Below are 5,803 nucleotides of genomic sequence, written 5' to 3' on the forward strand. Positions count from 1 at the left end.
GGAGGGGGTGGCCGGGGGAGGGAGGGGTTGCCAGCCGACAGGGGACTGCTCCTCCATCCTCCCCTGCTCCGCGCCCTGCTCTGCCCGCAGCCCTCTCTACCCTGAGCCCGGCGCACAGTGCGGCCCTTGCTCCACTGCCCTGCAGCGGATAGTCCATTTGAGAAATTTGTTGGGAAGCGATAGTGCGGTAGGCTGGACCGGGAGCGGGCGGCGGCGGCGCGCGCTTTGAATACCTCCCGCCGCCCGTCCTACCCTCCTAGTCCAGGCAACGAAGTCAAAAAAGGGCCCCTACCCGGAACAAAAATATGTAAAGCTGGATTTTTGATATGTTGTGCAGTTTGATGTGCTGAATCGAGTACCGAAGAGTCTACCGATCTAACTCGTGAGCGTTCACCGGAAATTGAACAAAAGGGCCTAAATGCAGGGGTTTGCGGTATTCGCTGTGGGTCCGAAATTATTCGTCCGATTTTCACGAGAAAGGTGTCGAAATGTTCGGAAAAGAGCAAGGAACACGTCGACTATAAAACATAAGTGTCGCGGTGTTAAATTATGTGCTTAAATTTGATCTTAATGAAAAAAGTTCGTTTTTCAAAAGTGCGTTTAAAACATATCACGTCATATCTCTGGAACGAGGCGGTAGACTCAAAGATGACCAAAGCAAACGATGTGTGTCCATTCTTCAGCTCCACGTCGCTGTTTTCAGATTTTCGGCACATTTAACCGTTCAGGTTCTACGCGCCTTGAACCGAAGCAGTGCAGAGCCCCCGGAGCCGCCCCGCCGGAGCCCGCCGCTGGAGTCGGGGTGGTGGTGGGGGGAACCCAGCGCTCTCTCTCTCCCTCGCCCGCATGCGACAGACAAAGATAGAGCAGCGCGCGCTCACCCCGCCGGCCGGCTGAAGGAGCGAAAATGAACGTCAAATATCTTACGTTTAGAAAATAGACAGGGTATTTTGCTTTCGTGCATCGGGTAGAACTGAGTGTCCTCTACACTCTTCTGAAGAGTCTACTCGGCGATCTCATACGGGAAGCGTATGCACCGAGGAAAACCCCAATCATGCACTCCGGGTATTGAAGGTGAAAGGTGAAAGGTACGACACTTCAGATGAGCGTATTTATAGGAGAAAAGTGCCCCCTTTACAGTGGTATAAAGTGCCGCTGCAATAAATTAAAAGAAACAACGGAAATAAGAGCTAAGGAGACTCAACCGTATTTATTGTCCCATAAAATTAAGCACGTTGGTCAAAAAGGGGTGAAAGGAGCGCTCAAATCGCAAAATAGCAAAGGAAGTACCCCCCCAAAACCGCATATCGCGCATCCAACTGAGATACACGTGGCCCGGTAGCTGAAATGGTTCTCGAGATAGAGACTATTAAAGGTCACGTATCGACCGATTTCCAACGAAAATGTTGGTTTTGTTTTGATTGCCCGTGGTTTAGTGCCACTACATCCTCGACGAAGTGTTTTGAAGCTAGAGAATGTGTGGTTTTGGGGGGGTACTTCCTCTGCTATTCTGCGATTTGAGCGCTCCTTTCACCCCTTTTTGACCGACGTGCTTAATTTTATGGGACAATAAATACGGTTGAGTCTCCTTAACTCTTATTTCCGTTGTTTCTTTTAATTTATTGCAGCGGCACTTTATACCACTGTAAAGGGGGCACTTTTCTCCTATAAATACGCTCATCTGAAGTGTCGTACCTTTCACCTTTCACCTTCAATACCCGATCAAAGGTAGGAGTGCATGATTGGGGTTTTCCTCGGTGCATACGCTTCCCGTATGAGATCGCCGAGTAGACTCTTCAGAAGAGTGTAGAGGACACTCAGTTCTACCCGATGCACGAAAGCAAAATACCCTGTCTATTTTCTAAACGTAAGATATTTGACGTTCATTTTCGCTCCTTCAGCCGGCCGGCGGGGTGAGCGCGCGCTGCTCTATCTTTGTCTGTCGCATGCGGGCGAGGGAGAGAGAGAGCGCTGGGTTCCCCCCACCACCACCCCGACTCCAGCGGCGGGCTCCGGCGGGGCGGCTCCGGGGGCTCTGCACTGCTTCGGTTCAAGGCGCGTAAAACCTGAACGGTTAAAGGTGCCGAAAATCTGAAAACAGCGACGTGAAGCTGAAGAATGGACACACATCGTTTGCTTTGGTCATCTTTGAGTCTACCGCCTCGTTCCAGAGATATGACGTGATATGTTTTAAACGCACTTTTGAAAAACGAACTTTTTTCATTAAGATCAAATTTAAGCACATAATTTAACACCGCGACACTTATGTTTTATAGTCGACGTGTTCCTTGCTCTTTTCCGAACATTTCGACACCTTTCTCGTGAAAATCGGACGAATAATTTCGGACCCACAGCGAATACCGCAAACCCCTGCATTTAGGCCCTTTTGTTCAATTTCCGGTGAACGCTCACGAGTTAGATCGGTAGACTCTTCGGTACTCGATTCAGCACATCAAACTGCACAACATATCAAAAATCCAGCTTTACATATTTTTGTTCCGGGTCAAAACCTTCGTTGCCTGGACTATCCGGGGACCCGCATGGCGTGTCACTCGGAAAATTTAAACAAAAAAGTGCTCACCATAAATCGATAGGCTGCCAAACAACTCCACGTTTTGTGAAAACAACATAAAAATGCGTCTTTGAGGTTTGCGGTTGATGACGGAAGAAATTACACAATGACTCTACCTGGGGGGAAAATCGTGTTGTTTTTTTGTGTGTTTTTTTTTTTTTTTTTTTTAATCTTTTGAACTACACGAGGCGGTTCTGTGTGGTCAGCAGCTGCTGCAGCGAAAGTAAGCGACGAAAACTGCTCGGCGTTTATTTTAAGTCGCCTGTGCCCCTTATACGCCCCCCGAGCTCCAGTGCCGCAAATTTATTCTGCAGTGTAGCTGCTGGCGCTCCGCTGGCGCGCTGGCGCCGCACCGGTCTCCCCCCTGGAGTGTCCGCCCCCCCGCGAGCCCCACAGCCCCGCCGCGCCCCCGCCACGCCCCGCCACGCCAGGCTGACGCGATGCGAAGCTGGGTTGGCCTAGCCGGGCCTGGCCGGGCGGCGGGTGCAGGGGTGGGGTGGGTGGGTATGGGGCTCGCGAACGGCGGGCCACAGCGAAGAATCACTGCGTGCAAGAAATTGGAGATGACGCAAAATGGTTTGAATGTTGATTACGAAATTGTGATGACATTTTTTGTTGTATGAAATGGATCGTAAACCAACTATTGTAACCTCACTTTCGTTTTGAATAAAAAGTTGAACTTGCGGTCACCGGATTAATTTTGCACGGATTTGTGAACGCGCCCAACAAGTTTCTCGATGAGCGCGACGACCTTTCGGACGACATTTATTGAGGAGCCGTCAACAGCGACGTCACGTCAAACAATTAATTGCACGCGGAGTGCTTTTCATCTGGAACGCAGAGGCGCGCGGACTTTACTTTTCCGTTGTACCGTTTGTTTCATTGGCAGGGTGGCACGGACCTCGTCGCTGCTGGCGCGCGGGCTGGGCTGCCGGGCCCAAGGGCCGCGGGGCTGGCAGGGCCCGCCGCGTTGTCCCTGCAGGGCGGGGCGTGGCGGGCGGGGAGGGCCTGCCGAGAAGAGCCTCGCGGGCCGGGGGTGTGGGAGACATTAGGGAGGGGCGGAGAGAGGGGGTCGGGGGTGGAACGAGAACGCTACCCTGCTTGCAATTTCCTCACCTGTCACTGCGAAAAATACTCGTGCAAACTCGTGGTAAGTAGTAGGTTTGCCAAACAACGGGATGAAAGCGTTTCTATGGAGTGTTTATTTTTACAACAATGTAAATCGTTCAAACAGACAGAATTAGAGGTAACCCTCGTGGAACCGTGTACCTTTTACCAGAAAAAAATCCTGACGGAGGCACGAGGGTGGCGCTGAGGCGAGCAGGCGGCGGGGAAGCGACGCGCAGCGGCAGCGCTCCGGCCGAGCGTCATACATTTGCATCCCAACGCAAAATTAGCGATGGGGGTGGAAGTGAGAGGGAGAGAGAGAGAAGGGGCGAGAATGAGGGAAAGGAGCAAGTGAGACGGGTATAGAGAGGGAGAGAGAGGATGGGGCGGAGACAGGAGGCCAGTGCGAGCGAGTCGCGAGGGAGACTGGCGCCGCTCATGCCGAGGCACGCCCAAGGCACGCGGGGCGGGCACCATGTACCCTGCTGGCTATCGCCTCTGTTCTCCTTTTATCTCCCTTCTCTCTCTCTCTCTCTCTCTCTCTCTCTCTCTCTCTCTCTCTCTCTCTCTCTCACCGTCTCCATCCTCCGTGAGTGCCTCCTCCGGTCACACTTTTGCAGTCCACGCTCAGGGTTGTCTAGGAGGTCGCCGCCTTGCTCTAGCCTAGCGGCGTTGGCCTGGTTCTAGTTTAGCTCTAGCTGGCGCTAGCTGAGGTTCCATCCTAGAGTTTGGCGCGCCGAGCCGCTGCTGCGCCGCTGCGGTCCGGACGCACAAATAATTAACGGGTGGTCCGAGTCTAGCGCTGTGTCCGGTCTGCTCCCCGCTCCGCCTTGCCCCGCCCCGCCCCGCCACACCCCGCCACGCCCTGGACTAGGACCAGCACAGCCGGCGCCACGGACCCACCTCTCCTCCTCCCAACCCAACCCCACGACGCCCCGCTTTAGGAAACTACTGCCACCCTGCAGGACTGCACGTCCTGCAGCAAGAAGAGAAGAATTGAAATCTTAATTTTTAAATCTCGCGCGCGAGTTGGCCTTGTACTTGTACACTCAGATTGCCGCACGAACGCCCCCCGCCGGGCTTCGCGGGGGGCTTAGCGTGAGCCTAGCAGGACGAGGACCCTGTGAGGGCCGAGCAGGGCGAGCGGGCACGGCTCTGCTAAGCCTTGACCGCGCTCGCCGCTGGGCTCGCCGCTGGGCTGGGGTGGGGGTGAGGTGAGGGTCCGTCCTCACGGTGCTCTTGACGTCGAGCCGGGTTGGGCGGCCCCTCCTACACCCCTGCCCCAGCAGCGCACACTGGCCTATAGGATGCCCCATGGGCTGCCCTATAGGCTGCCCCATGGGGTGTGGCCAGAAGGCCCTCCTGATAAGGGCTTGCAACCCGAGTTGGCGACGCGTCAGCGCGAGCGTCAGCACCTTGGCGGCGAGCTGCCCCCTCCCGCCCTCCCCCCTGCGCCGCTGTCAGCCGCGCCGTGCTCAAGTTCCACCTCGTCCTGGCTTACTGCATGGCGCTGCTGCCGGGCCGGGCGCCGGGCCCCGGTGGACCCGCCGCCCCCGCCTTGGTAGTGGTGGTCTGTCCCCTCGGATCGCTATGCAAATGTATGCGGGCCGCGGCCAGCAAGCCTAGGAGGCGCGGCGGGGCGGGGTGGGGTGCCATCGCACTATGGAACACCCTCTGGCGCCCTGCTCCCTGCTGCTGCTGCTGCTGCTGCTGGCAGAGAAGCTGAGCCGACGGCGGGTATTTTTTTTCACGGGTTCACGAAATAAGACCTCTGCGTCCTTTAGTTCTACCGTCGTCACCTTCCTCCTCTTCCTCATTCGTTTCGCCCCTTTCCTTTTCTTACTCCTCGTCTTATCCCTCTTCCTCTTCTCCCTGTCCGTCTTCTTCTTCTTCTTCTTCTTCTTCTTCTTCTTCTTCTTCTTCTTCTTCTTCTTCTTCTTTTTCTGCTGCTGCTGCTGCTGCTGCGACTCTCGAGTGAGTGCAGTCAATCCAGAGTTAGCGCGTCGCCCTCACCTCATGAAAGCTAAAGTGAGGCGGGGTGGGGTGGGGCGTAGTGGGGATGTGTGATGTAATGAACAGCTGGAGACGATTCATCCCACGGCGGAAGTCATAAGGCAGGTCCCG

Source organism: Frankliniella occidentalis, unplaced genomic scaffold (genome assembly GCF_000697945.3).
Source record: "Frankliniella occidentalis isolate FOCC.00 unplaced genomic scaffold, Focc_3.1 Scaffold30, whole genome shotgun sequence".
NCBI classification, from domain to species: domain Eukaryota; kingdom Metazoa; phylum Arthropoda; class Insecta; order Thysanoptera; family Thripidae; genus Frankliniella; species Frankliniella occidentalis.